The sequence below is a fragment of the Saccopteryx bilineata genome, chromosome 3 (assembly GCF_036850765.1).
Source record: "Saccopteryx bilineata isolate mSacBil1 chromosome 3, mSacBil1_pri_phased_curated, whole genome shotgun sequence".
NCBI lineage: Eukaryota > Metazoa > Chordata > Mammalia > Chiroptera > Emballonuridae > Saccopteryx > Saccopteryx bilineata.
The window spans coordinates 244,589,653-244,604,267 of NC_089492.1; the positions used below are offsets into that span (position 1 = coordinate 244,589,653).

A 14,615-nucleotide genomic window follows, 5' to 3' on the forward strand; every position below is an offset into this window, starting at 1 on the left:
GGAGGAGTAAAAATAAAGCTGTGGAGAGGAATTAGAGCCAATAAAATACAGATGCATGGATGGATGGATGGATGGATGGATGATGGGTGAATGGATGCTTGGACAGATAGAGAAATTATTAGATGATAAATATACAAATAAATAGTTCAAAGTAGGCAAAAAGACAGACAGACTTGTGTGTGAAGACTCCTGTTATTATTAGGTGGATGAAAAGGATGAGTGAAAAAACGGTTTGTCAAAAGGCCTACAGGCATAGATACTCAGTGGAGAGTAGTAAGTCTGTGCAGAAGGTATACAGATATAGTAAGAGAGGTGTAGTTGAAACAATGATTTAGCAGCAGATGGTATAGAATCAAAGGATCCTCCTGCATCTGAGCTGTCAAATAACCGAATTCATGGCCCATGTAAGTGCCCTGTTCATAGCATCCCAGCAAGTAGTGGTTTAGCCTCATTGCTAGCTTTGTGCTTACACTCCGTATCTACTACTCTGTGGATGGCAAATGTAATACCTTTTATTGACAATCTGCTCAGTACTAGGCTTTTTCTATATATTATCTCAAATCCTGTCACATGCCCTTGAGGAAAATATTATCCTCATTTTACAGAAGAACAAAGCGACATGCACAAATCTCATAGCTAATTAAGGGACCCAGCATCTGCACCAGGTCCTTAGGGCTCCAAAACCTGATGAGTTGATCTAGTGTATTTATGTTCATAGAAGAGACAACTCTTTAGGTGTCAATCTTTTCCAGCCTGAGAACTGTCCCCTCAAAAGCCTTGCCTAGTCCAGCCATAAAGAATGGCCGTGCCCCCTTCCCAATGCTTACAGAACTCTCACTGATTTTTTTTTCTGTATCTGGTACTTATAACCACGTATTTTAAATCTCATTTCTGTTTAAATTCTGTTTCATAAATTCTTTCTTGGAATTAGGGAGAATTACCAGAAGCTAATAGAAATTTTAAAGACTTGCTCTTGCTCTTATCCATGCTGACCTGGAAAAAGATCTATTATCTCTCTCATTGCACAGTCTAATGTCTCCCCTCCAAAAGATGTACTACTGTTTTTAGCTATTCAAGGGATTTAACTGACTGGGCATGGTTGGATCATTGTAACTTGATTTATCAGATGCTTAAAGGCAGTCCTTGGTGGACCCAGGGCCTGCCTGGGGACCAACTAGGGAACCTCTCTGGGAAGCCATGCTGTTTGACCTTCAGGACTGGGAAAGCAGTGGATGATGTCATACATTTGCATAACAAGACTCCAGAGAGCAAAATGCCTTTGATATGGAGGGATTCAAGAGCACGACTGGCCCATTCTTCATAACTCCCTTCATAGACCACTGTTGCCAACCCCTGATTTAGCCAACAAATTCAGAAAATTTTTATTGCAAACCTCTACACTTCAGACATTGTCAAAGACTTAAAATGCCAAACCAAGACCCATTTCTTGCACTGAAGAAACAACACCTATATTTTATAGGCGATTACCATTGCTTTTATAATGATCTGAACAACTGATGTAGGAACACAGCCAAAGCAGGAGTGTTCTCTACAATATCCACACTATTAAGATTTTTTTTTTTTGTATTTTCCAAAGGGGACAGACAGACTCCCAACCTGGATGCCCACCAGGGGGCGATGCTTGGCCCCTCTGGGGCGTTGCTCCGCTGCAATCAGAGCCATTCTAGTGACTGAGGCAGAGGCAATAGAGCCATCCTCAGTACCCAGGCCAACTTTGCTCCAATGGAGCCTTGGCTACAGGAGGGGAAAAGAAAGATAGAGAGAAATGAGAGGGGGAGGGGTGGAGAAGCAGATGGGTACTTCTCCTGTGTGCCCTGACGGGGAATCAATCCCGGGACTTCCACACTCTGGGCCGACACTCTACCACTAAACCAACCAGCCAGGGCCCCACACTACAGTATTAATAATTTTAACATCTATTTGAAAAACTCCAAGCACAGGTCCTGAGTACTCCACAAAGCAGTGATTTTTTTGAGGAGCAATGTAAGAAACTTGTTAAGAGTATAGGATCAAGCCAGGCCATTTGGGCATATTATTTAAGCTCTCATTAATAAAATGGGGAAATAATAGCAATTTTCTCATTGGGCTATTACAAGAATTAAATAAATGAATGCACTATAAGGTACTTAAAATTGGGGCTAGCACATCATAAGCATGCATATTAATATTAGCTACTGCTGCTTTGAAGAAATGCTAGAAAACCTCTATATACTAAGTCTGCCTTGGTCTAATATCCATTCAATAGGCCCAGTGCTGTCCCCCTGGGGCAAAGCCTGAACCAGGCTTGAGCACTGCAGGAGAACATTCAGAGCTGGATGGCTCAGTTGTAAGGCAAGGAAGGTCCTGTGCTATTATTCTCAGAAAAGAAAAAGGCTACTGACCCATCATTAATAATGTAATCATTGTGTGGACAGTCCTAGTGAAAAACTGGAAGGCCCAAAGGTGGGGTTTCCTTATAACTTTACTTAGAAGGGATTAGATTTCATAACTAAAAGGCTAGACTTTTATAGAGCAAATTCCATAAGCAGAAACCTCCATTGCTAATACAGTAGAAATTGGAAAGATGCGTAAAAAATGGTTCCTGGGTGTGCGGTTTAGAACTTGAACTCTGATATGTGATTTAAATTTAAATCTCAGCTCTGCCACTTTCTAGATGTCTGACCTTGAGAAGATAACTTAAATTCACTGAGCTTAGAATTCCTCATCTATAAAATGAGATGATAATAATAATACCTGTCACGCTAGTGTGGTTGTGGGGAATAAATGACAAGATATTTTTAAGTACTTGCCACAGAACCTAGACTATAATAAATACCAAGTTAACACTGAGTAATTATTAATACTTTATTAACTCACAGCCTAATGATGAGGAAGAGCTAAGGACAGATGGATACATAAATAACTATGATTATAACTATGTTGTATACATATAAACACAGAAGACAATGGGAGAGGAAGAAAAACAGAAAGAAGCCATGCTCAGGGAGAGAATGTTGCATTACATGGTGCAGACAGATGGATAAAAGTCTTTTCTGTAATTCATTTATTTATTCATTCAACAGTGTCTCTTGTATGCCAGCCACTGTACAGGAGGCTAGGGATTGATCTGCTCCTTGGGGCGGCAGAATTCCCAAAAGAGAAAATAACAATGAGGCAAGAGAGTAAACAAAATGTCCAAGAAAGAATGATAATGCTATCACAGAAGGAAAGTAAGGTGAATGGAGCCATCAGAAGACTGAAATAGCCGAAAGAATTTGAATGGCAGAGTAGGAATTTAGATTTTATTTTCTATGCCAGTGATTTTCAACTAGGGTGATTTTGCACACACACACACCCCCAGGGGATATCTGGCAATTCTCAGAGGTAGTTTTGGTCGTCACAACTGGAGGGGTGCTACCAACAGCTGGTGGGTAGAGGCCAGGGATGCAGCTAAACACCCCACAATGCACAGATCGCCCCCTACAAAAGCAAGTGTTATCTAGTCTAAAAGGTTAATGTTGCTGAGTTCTACACAGTGGGGACATGGAGCCGCTTTAGGGCTGGTAGTGAGATCAGTGATTAACTCCTCTGGAAGATGTTGGATTGCAGGAGATGCTGGCGTCAGGGAGACCAGGTGAGATATTTCAGATGCTGTGGGAAGAGGGACTGATGAGGCGCTGAGAGGAGATGGATAGTGTGAGAGACACTGCAGGGGAATAGCGACCTGGCCCCATCAGGGGATCCGCTGGAAAGATAGAAGGAGACACTAAGCACGGAATAGACACTCAGTAACTATCACTATATATATATTTCCTTCCAGGTATTTTAAGATAAGCCTTCAATTTTGGATAATTTTAGATTCACAAAAATATTGTAGAGAGAGTCCAGAGAATTTCCATTTACCCATCATTCGGTTGCCTCTAATGTTAACATCTTACATAACCATGATGCACTTGTCAAAATTAAACTCTAGACCTTATTTAGATTTCAGCAGCTTTCCTACTCATGTCCTTTTTGTTTCAGGATCCAATCCAGGGCACACACAACATTGCAGTTTGCTTCCATGTGTTTTTTATGTGCCTATTTGTTTGTTGAAAAATAAATACACTCGCAATTGTTAAAGTCAACTACTGTCTCAAGTTCTTCCCAGCAGACCCAACTGAAGTGAGATCTTGTGCTTTGGTAACATCAGCTGTGGGCTTTGCTCAAAGTTCTCAGTAGCTACTATCTTGGCAGGAAATCAAATCTGCAACTGACACTTTATTCTGTAAGTGGAATTACTAAATTAAGCCAAGCTGTAGCTTTAAAAGGTTTCCTTTTAGAATAATTGACTATCTCAGTTTCGTAGTATAAGATTCAAATTAAAAGAAGCTTCAAATTTTAGATTCTCTTTTAAAAAAAAGAAATTAAGAACGTTTAAACTCAGGCTATAAAAACAGCTTGTTGAGCCAGTTCAAACAACCGTCCGTGCCCAGAACATGTGCTTAATGTTTGTGAGACAGTGCTGCAGTTGGATGACTTTGCCTCTTCTGCTTTTGCCTTTTCGCTGTGGTCAGCCTTTCAGAGTAAGCTCAGAGAAGCCAGGTGCAGGGTAACTGGCGGCCTGGGGTCTTGGCCTTGAGTGCTTTCCCTTCCCCTTGCCTTTCCTGTCATTGGTCGCTTGGTCTCAATTCTGGTTCTTCAGTTCCCTGGCTTTGCACTCCAATGCCTGACACCAACCTCAGTTCCCTTTACTAGTCTTGCTTATTTTTGTTTTTATAAAAAATTATACTATTAATATTCATTTGCTAGAGAAAATTAGAACCTACAGATAAACATAAAGGAGAAAATTGAAATTACACATACTTCTATCACATTCTATTTTCTAAAATACACGTAAACACACACATTTTCTCTCTTAATAGGCTCATATAATGATAATAATATAATAATATGTAGCATTTGCGCTTCTATCAAGTTAGTTAATCCTCAGAATGTCCATGAAGGAATATGTTATTATGCTCGCATTACAGAGGACATCACTGAGACTCAGGGAGTGAGAGCCTGGTCTGACCTCACGCAGCTGGGAAGGAGGGGAGCTAGGAGTGGAACAGTCAGGCCCCAGAACCTGTGCCGGTAACCATGATGCTAGATTCTGCAAAGCATTGTTTTATTGTCAACTTCTTTCTATCTCAGATGTGTGATTGACATCTTTCTATGTCAAAACACACATTCTCCTTTTAGATATGTACAAATATTTTGCATGTGTCCCATCTTATGGGCAATGCCTCAGTAAACCTCCTTAACCGTAGTCATAGGACTCGTCTTGAATTATTCACTCAATATTTTCTTGTTTTCATGACTCCTTGGGTCATCATTGCTTCTGCTTTGTAGTCGTATCATCTTCTTCCTCTCAACCTATACATGCCTCTAGCTTCTATATACACACATGCACACCCTGCTCTATCCCTTTATTGGAAAATTCACATAACTCCTAGCTACACACCTCCTCCAACAGTTGCTGTGAGGAAGCAGCTATGAATTTTGATCAGAAGGCTGAAAGCAGGTTTCTAGAGGAGGTGACCAAATGATTAATTATCATGTACTTGTCCTATCTTCAGTACGCACTGTCACATATGATGGTCTGACAGGCTGGGTCACATAGGAGTTGGGGCCATGAGCCCAACATTTGAAGGGCAACAGCAGTAAGGTGACCAATCTTACTGATTTGCCCAGGACTGAAGGGTGTTCCCAGGACATAAGAATTCCAATGTTTGGCCCTGGCCGGTTGGCTCAGCGGTAGAGCATCGGCCTCGCGTGTGGGGGACCCGGGTTCGATTCCCGGCCAGGGCACATAGGAGAAGAGCCCATTTGCTTCTCCACCCCCACCCCCTCCTTCCTCTCTGTCTCTCTCTTCCCCTCCCGCAGCCAAGGCTTCATTGGAGCAAAGATGGCCCGGGTGCTGGGGATGGCTCCTTGGCCTCTGCCCCAGGCGCTAGAGTAGCTCTGGTTGCCGCAGAACGACGCCCCGGAGGGGCAGAGCATCGCCCCCTGGTGGGCGTGCAGGGTGGATCCCGGTCGGGTGCATGCGGGAGTCTGTCTGACTATCTCTCCCCATTTCCAGCTTCAGAAAAAATACAAAAAAAAAAAAGTAAAAAAAAAAACAAACAAGAAAACCTCAGGAAAAGAAAGACAAGTAGTTCGCCTTAAATAGCACTTAGAGAGCTCACATCCTAGAAAAGAGAGGCAGGTTATAATCTAGTAAAGGAGTAAAGGTGGATGAGTGCAATAGAGAAAATAGAGGCAGAGTGGGAGGGAGGAGAGGGACTGAAGTGCTAGGGGTTAGGGGAATAACCTACCTGAGATGGAGTAGCTGGGGGAGGCCTTCGATCAGTTGTAATTTAAGCTGAGACATGAACGTGGAGCGAGTCGTGTGGATAGATACCCAGGAGAAGACGCTCCAGGCGAGTGCAGTTCAAGTGTGGAAAGGGGCAAAGGACTGGGAATGGGACCAGAGAGAGGCCAAGAGCCCGATCCCATGGGGCCTTGTGAATTAGTGGGTAGTCCCTTGGATTTCATTCTGGGAGAGAAGATTGTAAGCTTTGAGGAGAGAAGTGGTGTTATCTGATATATGTTTTACGAGCACCATTCTGGCTGCAATTGGGAACAGAGCGTAGGGAGGACAGTGTAGGAGAAGCTGAAAGACTAATTAGGAGGCTATTGCAATAATCCAGGAGAAGGACAAAATATGTATCAGAAAGTGCAGAGGCCTCAGAGAAGCCAAGGTTTAACATCAACCCAGTCATCACTACTGCAAATTGCTTAATTCCTGCTAGCCTTTAATCATCTTATCTGGGGAGTGAGGATAACAAATTGTGAGAATTAAATGAAACAACATGAATACTAGCAAAGTGCCTACAGTTCTATTAAGAAAATACTAGAATACTCTAGGAATTAAAATGTTCTGTCTCTAATCTGATTTTTTTAAATGTCTGTTTTATTGATTTTAGAGGGAGAGAAAAGGAGAGAGTGGGAGAGAGACAGGAATATCTCTGTACGTGTATGTGTCTTGACCAGGGATCGAACTGGCAACCCCTGCTATCTAGCCAGGGCACTAATCTGATTCTTAAGGCCGGTGACTAGCCACATAAAAGTCTGAGTGATTATTCAGACAGAAATGCATATTCCCACACATTGGTAGCATTCTTCTACTTCTGTTAGTGTATACATATAGTTTTCTTCTTGCAATCAGCAACATTAGCAATTTCCTAAATACACTTAGTTTTGTGCTACTCCATCTTTGCTCCTGGGGTTTCCCCTGCTCAGGAATGCTGATTCCTTCCACTCTCAATTCTTTTCCACTTGGCCCAAATTCAAATTCACCTGCTCTGAGGAACCTTCCCTGGGACTTTTACTCCAACCGAGTCAGTTGCTGCTTTCTCATTATTTTCTTAACACTTCGTGTTTAGATCTTACTTTATTATACACTGTAGCCTAATATTATAGTTTTTAATATGACTATTTTCCTAATAAGAAAATAATAAAACATCGAGGGCAGGGACAGTGTTTGCTTCCTCTTGCAGCTTACGAGGTTGTGCCACTCCTGGCAGAGCTCAGACCCTGGAACATAGCAGGAGCTTGTGAAATTCCTAATGAATTAGCCTTGAAATAACTGTGTTAATAATGTGGTCCCCGGTATATTACTAAGGAAAAATAGAAACAGCCTGCTGTAGGGGGAAGAGTGGGTTGGGAAGTCAGACACCTGAGAACAAAAGGAGGGTCTGCCCTTGACTAAACTCTATGGTTGGCCTACCTCAATTCATCGTCAGACTCTGTGATCTCATCTTTAAGCAGCAGATCAGTTATCTGTTGCTGCATAGAATATTACCCTGAAACTTAGGATTAAATAACAATCATTTATTATCTCACCGAGCTCCTGAGGGGCAGGAACCTGGGGCAGCTGAGCTGGTGGTTCTGATGTAGGGTCTCTCGGGCTACAGGAAAGATGACAGCTGAGCCTGTCATCACCTGGAAGCGTGACAAGCTGGGGGAGCTGCTTCCCGCCGCACTCCCAGGGTTGTTGGCAGGAGTTCCAGTTCCTCTGCACGTGGGCATCTCCACAGGGCTGCTCCGGAGAAGCAGCTGGCTTCCCCCAGAGCAGGTCATCTGCAAGAGAGACAGAGACAGAAGCAGCAGGGTTTTTATAACCTAATCTCAGAAGTGGCGTGCCGTCTTTTCTGCCACACCCTCTTGTCACACAGACCAACCCCAATACACTGTGGGAGAGGATGCCATTGGGATATGTGACTACTATGAGGCAGGTGTCACTGGGGGTCAGCTTGAAGGCTAATGGCCACACAAATAAGGATAAGATTTACCCAACAGCTATTTAGAAAATCTGGGTGTTCTCAGCTTGTCCTGCTTAAGGGATTCTGATGGTCTCCCATTGTCCCTAGATAAAGCCAGAGTCTCTGGACAGGGACACAAAGTTCTCCAGGACCTAATTCCTGTCTAGTTTCCAAGATACTTCCCCTCATCCTTTCATTATTCTTTAAGCTTCAACTCTCTCTCAAACTCGAGCCTCCTGGCTTTTGTCCAGGAGGCTCCTTCTGCTTGGGACGCCCTTAATGCACTGTGCTTGTCCACCAGGTAATTTCTCTATGCTTTCTTCCACTCTTGTGTCCTGCCTCCTGCTGGGGGCGCCTTTGCTCACACCGCCAGGGAGTGTTCTGGAGGTGTTTCCAGGCAAGGCCTGGAAACAGGCTGTTCCCCAAGAGAGACTGTCTCAGAACCCCCCCAATCCATACCATGCAGCACAAGAATGATTTCCTTTGGGGTTTGACTTGGATTTAAGACCTGGCTCTGGTCTGTACTGAGTGACTTCAGGAGAAAGGAAAAGAGCTAATAGTTAGTAAACTCCCAGAGAGCCAGCTGCTGCCTTGGGCACTTTCTCAGACTTTGTCTTATTTAGTCACATACATTTTTTCATTTGGGTAAGCGATTGCACCTCTGTGGCTCTCAGTTAACTCATTAGTAATATGAGGCTATTTCCCAAATATGCCCTGGACACTTCCACCCATCTGTGGCTTGCACATGACCTGCCCTGCCCTGGGATGCTCTCTGCCCATTTCCACATGTTTACTCTCACACAGCCTCTGGGGATCTCACCCTTTAAGAGCTGGGTGACCTTAGGACAGTTATTTAACTTGTCCGAGACCACACAATAGCAGTGTCTAACATGCATCACTGGTGTGGTTGGAAATGCTTAATAAATTGTGGCTCTCAAGGGCACCTAGGAGGGTGTATGGCACCTCACAGGAGTACATACATGTTGATTCTCTTTCTTTCTTTCTTTCAGGCCCAAAGCAAACATAGACCCAAATACCATTCTACCCCATTCACCCAAAACCCATTTTATTACATCTTTTTTTCCCCATAAAGGTGTCTATTTTTAAAAATGTAAGTATGTGTCTCATAAAAGTTCTGCTGAAAGGAGAGAGGTGGGCATCAGGCCCTACAATCCTCAGGTGAGTCTCACAAAAGCCACTGTGTTACGGGGGCATTACGAAGGAGGATTTGTCCAGACTTCTCCAAGTCCCAGTTTCTCTAGCCACAGTATGGGGAAAATAAAATCTGCCCAAGTGAATTAAATGAAGTAATGCCATCATTCAAAAGATAAAAAAAGAGTCCCTAGAACAGGACTTGGCACAGAATAGATGTTCAAGAGATGTTTTAAGCCCTCTCTGGAGCACACACACATTTCACTTATTCTTGTTAACACTTTGGGCCACTGTGTTTTGCACAGACACCATTACAGCCATATTAATAATGTGTCATTATTATTATTATTATTATTAGGGTACAACCTCACTAATTAGGCTCCATGCCGAAAACTAATTAGGCCTGGGTCTCATCTGTTTGGGCTTATGTCAGCTGCACTCTTTGCTGTCCCTGGAAGCGCTGGGCTCCGCTGTCAACATGCCCAAGTTCGCTGTGAAGATAGACTTTCTCCTCATTACTCACCTCATGCAGCTTCATTATTTATGTACAAGTCAAAGATGATCTTTGGCCTTTTTAAATTACGTTTATTTTTATTGTCTTCTGTAATCCCATCATATTTTCAATTACCCACTCATTCATTTAGAAGTAGATTTCCCTCCTTAGGCAGAAAAAAAAAACCAAGTAATTTTACAAAGTAGCTCAAAGGTTCCCATTCCAATCAGAATCATTCCGTTCAGCATTCTGTCCTCTGGTTTTTCTGGGAATTTATAGAAGAAAGGTAATTTCTTAGTTAACAAAAGATACCCACTCTTTTTCCTTCCTTGTCAGTTATACACACAGTGACTCAAAATAATTTGAAATCATATATTATTATTTTTGCCACAGCTTTGAATGGTAGCAAGAAATAGTCTTTATCAAATAAGTGCTTGAATCAGCTACTTTATTCTTTCAGTATTACAATTGAATCCCCTACTTCAAATCTGGAAAACTAGCCCCCTCCTGTTTTAGATGTTGTTATTTTTAAAGCTTGTTATTTTTAAAGCAGTAATTTTTATTCGTTTGTTTGTTTTTCCAATTCTTTTAATCATTCAAGGCAACAATGGGATGGTGAAATGTTCGTTCTAGAATACTTTTTGAAGAGAATCAGCATTCTGGTCATTCATGAAACATAGTCAGTCTTTACAGACTGAGCTGATGTTGAGTTCCCACTGACTGCCCCCCAAGAAAGCAGATGCTTCCCTTGAAGCTTTGAGAACAGCTGAGCTGAGGTCTGAGGACCAATCTGGGGGAAGGGGTTTTGGGAGGTTTCAAAGGGATGAAGGTATTACAACTGAAATGCTAAGGCTGCAATTTTGAAGCAAGACCTTAGCAAAGGCATTCCTTCCCCTCCCCCTCACCACCACCCCATTCCCTGCTTGATCCTGAGCATGCAGCTGATTGCCTGCACAGGACAAATGCTCCTTAGGTCTTTGTGATGGAAGGCTGGAGGGAGGGTGGTAGGGCGGGCCCAAATGCATCTCATAGTTGTACTGGAGGTACAGCTTCCATTGTGTTGCTGGTTGCCCTACTCATCTTAGAGATCAGCAGTGTGAGGTCAGAGAGGGAAAGTTACGCCCCTAAGGCAGTCAGTGGCAAGACTAGGCCTACAGTGCAGACTTCTGCCCCTCATCCAGTGTTCTGGGCACTGAAGAGACTGTTCTCTGTCCTACTTGCTGAATCATGAGACTTGGGCTGATGTCAGAGGAGGCAGCTGAGGGTGAATGCAGCCCTAAGTTTTCATTTTCATCAACTCTTTCTTATCTGCAACTTGCATCCCTTTACAAGAAAAGGGATGGTGAGGATAGTGGAGTCATGGGGCGGGAGGGGGGGGGGGGGGCACCGAGAGAGCCTGGTCCTAACTGCTGCAGGAAAATGCTGGCAGGAGTTAGGAATGCCAGAAGCTCAGAAAAGATACCTGGGACCAAAAAATAAACGACATAAAAACCAGAGGTAGAAACGGGAGCCAAGCCAGGACAGAAAGCCATTGCCAAAATGTCCACTCACAGAGGGTGAACTGAGAGCCCTCATTCAGCCCCACTCCTTAAGCCAGGATAAGGGCCTTGGGATACAAGACACACAGTGACAGAAAAGGTACCGTCAGGGAGCTCACAGTCTAACGAAGGAGATAGAGAAGCACGTGGAAGCTATAAGGTATGTGATAATGGCTGGGATAGAGCAACGGTCTCCATCCTCGGCTGAACTTGACAATCACATGGAAACTTATTTGGGGGGGGGGGATGCTTGAATTCTACCTAGACTAACTGAATCCAGCTCTTAAAGATGGCAAGTTCCCGGGGGGGGGGGATGCATTCGGGGGGATATTAGAATCTATGTAAACACAATAAATTAAAATAAAATGAAAAGAAAATGGCAAGTTCCATATTTTTTCGGCCCCTGCAGACCTACTAAATTCAGAATTGCCAGAGAAAGGAGGCCTGGAATCTCTCTTTTTGGAAAAGCTCCTAAGGTGGATCAGATGACCAGCCGGGTTTGGGAACCCCTCGGCTCTGTCCAGTAGCAATGTAATGTGAGGCCTAGGTATAATTCTGCATTATCCAGGAACCACCACATTTTCAAAAGGAAAAGGAGATAAGTAAATTATTTTAATAATTATCTTATTTAATCCAATATATCTAGAATATTATCATTTAAAAAATATTTCTTACCTATTTTACAGTGTTTTTTTTTTTTTTTTTTGTACTCAGTCTTTGAAATCTAATGTATATTTGATACTTATAGGTCCAGATCACATTGCCCATTTACCAAAGGCAGGAGTTATGTGGTTCACCTCTGCCTCTCCGACTCCTAAGGCCAGGCCTGCTCTGGGTCTCTGCATTGCAAACAGCGGGGAGCTGGTGAAGAGGCAGGAAGGTGCAGAACAATGTGACAGCCCATGGGGATGGTGGGGGGGAAGGAGTAGCCAGGGGGAGGCGAGCGGTGCAGGAAATGAGGCCGGAGAGGAAGGCAGGCCCTCAGCCCAGAAGGAGAGGCCTTGCCGGATGCTCCTGGGTTTCCTCAAATCTGGCCCACGGCTCTTCTCATGCCTTCTGGCTGGATGGATTTTTCTGTCTCATGAACCAATCAGCTGGATAAATGTCATCCTGATAAGGTCAATTAAAAACAAAAAGTAAGTGTGAAGTGCTTCAAATTCTCTCTGTCTATTATTTCTTTTTTGGGGAGATCAGAGTTCTGGGGCCTCCAGGAAATGGTGTTAGGTTTATTGATTTATTGAGACCTGCCCAAGGGCTGGGTGACTCCTTTTGCTAGAAACCAGAGCTGTAATAATGAGGGAAGACTGCTGACATTGAGAATCTGGTAAGCATATGCATTTTCAATTTAATTGCAACCTCAGATTCATTTTTGTCAGGGCCCTTAGAAACCTCATTGTGGGCACATCAGATATATTTAAAGACAATAATAAACCTAATTTCAATGATCCCATCTGTTAGAATTCTTTTACAGAAATCTGTCTTGCTTTCTTGGCCCTTGCAGGCTGACAAGGTTTGTTACAGATTGGTTGATGGATTTGTCACTGGTTCCCAGCAAGTTCAGAGACCAATGTTTCCATCCAGGGTCTTGGTGATGTATTCTGTGATGCAGCAAGACAGGACACGATTCATTCCAGTGCTGGAGCACAGCAGGAGAGATTGAAGTAAGACCACAGTGCAGAGTGGAGCTGGGCCTTGGTGACCCAAAGTGGACGAGCCCAGTTGTTTGCAAAGGGAAGTCCAGTCCAGAAGGCACTCTCATAGCTGATGAAGCACCTACTCAACCTCAGGTGGCCACACCATGCTGCAGAGGGCTCCAGATTTTTCTAAGGGGAGCCAACTGAAGCTTGTGTCTCCTCACTCCTAAATCAAGTAGAGCAGACCCATTTTCACCACTTTTATCTTCTGAATTTATCACAAGGTTTCATTTAAAATTAAGGAAAGGGCTCCACTATATTCCTAAAAGCTTGAAAAACATGACATCAACAATGGGTAGCATTATGGCTAAGCATTATCTTCAAGAAAATCCAACAATACCTCCTAGCAGAATCCCATAAAACAATAGGTTCTGCAATGGTAACTTAGGCAACCATGTAGGTAGCATCAGGGATGGAGACCATTCATTAGTTCATGATTCAGTCATTCATTCCACACATATTTATTTTTTACCTGTTGTAACCTAGACACAATACTAGACACTGGGAATACAGTTGTGTATAAAGTAGCTACATTCCCTGCCATCAGGTTATTTACATTACTGTAGAGAAGACAAACAGCAAACATGAACACAAGTGCATGAGTATTGTTACTATAGCCTGAGGTTGAGAATTAATGCAGTGACAGGGAGGAGGGCTACTTTAGAAAAGATGGTTAGAAAGAGCTTTGCTTAGAAAGCCCTTCAACTGAATTTTAAAGAATTTAAAGAAGCCAGCTATGCAGAGAGCTGGGGGAACAGCAGCATCCAGGCAGAGAGCACAGTCGATACAGTTCCTTGTCCTAGGGTCTTAGATTATAGGAGAAATTGAGAAGACTGTCTAAGGCTTGAACAGAGAATGTTTGCCTAAGGTGAGTTTGAAGCACAGAGAGGAGATGGGGTCACACGAGCATTCTCCAAATACAATGTGAAGGCATTGAGGAGTTTCAGGAAGGGATTCATGTTACCTCATGTACACTGTTCTTTTCTCTATCTCTCTCTCTCTCTTTGTGAGAGACAGAGACTGAGACAGGGGACAGGGGCGGACAGATAGACTGGAAGGGAGAGAGATGAGAAGCATCAACTCATAGTTGCAGCACCTTTAGTTGTTCATTGATTGCTTTCTCATATGTGCCTTGACCAGGGGGCTCCAGCCAGTGACCCCTTGCTCAAGGTGGTAAGCCTGCCCTCAAGCTGGATGAGCCCAAGCTCAAGGTAGCAACCTCAGGGTTTTAAACCTGGGGTTTCAAACCTGGGTCCTCAGCATCCCAGGATGACCTTCTTTCTCCACTGTGCCACTGCCTGGTCAGGCTCTCAATTACACTTTTCAAAGGCTACTTCCTTCAGCAGGTGGCTTTAGGAGGCAAGCTAGAGCAAGCAGAACCTTTTCCTGGAGACAGGTAGCAGGTTACCAA

The 14,615-nt window shown here is 43.4% G+C and overlaps 1 non-coding gene across 1 annotated transcript; it reads left to right on the forward strand.

Moving 5' to 3' along the window:
- The first annotated feature begins 5,756 nt into the window (after positions 1-5,756).
- On the forward strand, positions 5,757-5,832 carry TRNAA-CGC (transfer RNA alanine (anticodon CGC)). The gene has a single exon. It is a non-coding gene; the product is annotated as a tRNA-Ala (tRNA).
- The last annotated feature ends 8,783 nt before the right edge of the window (positions 5,833-14,615 follow it).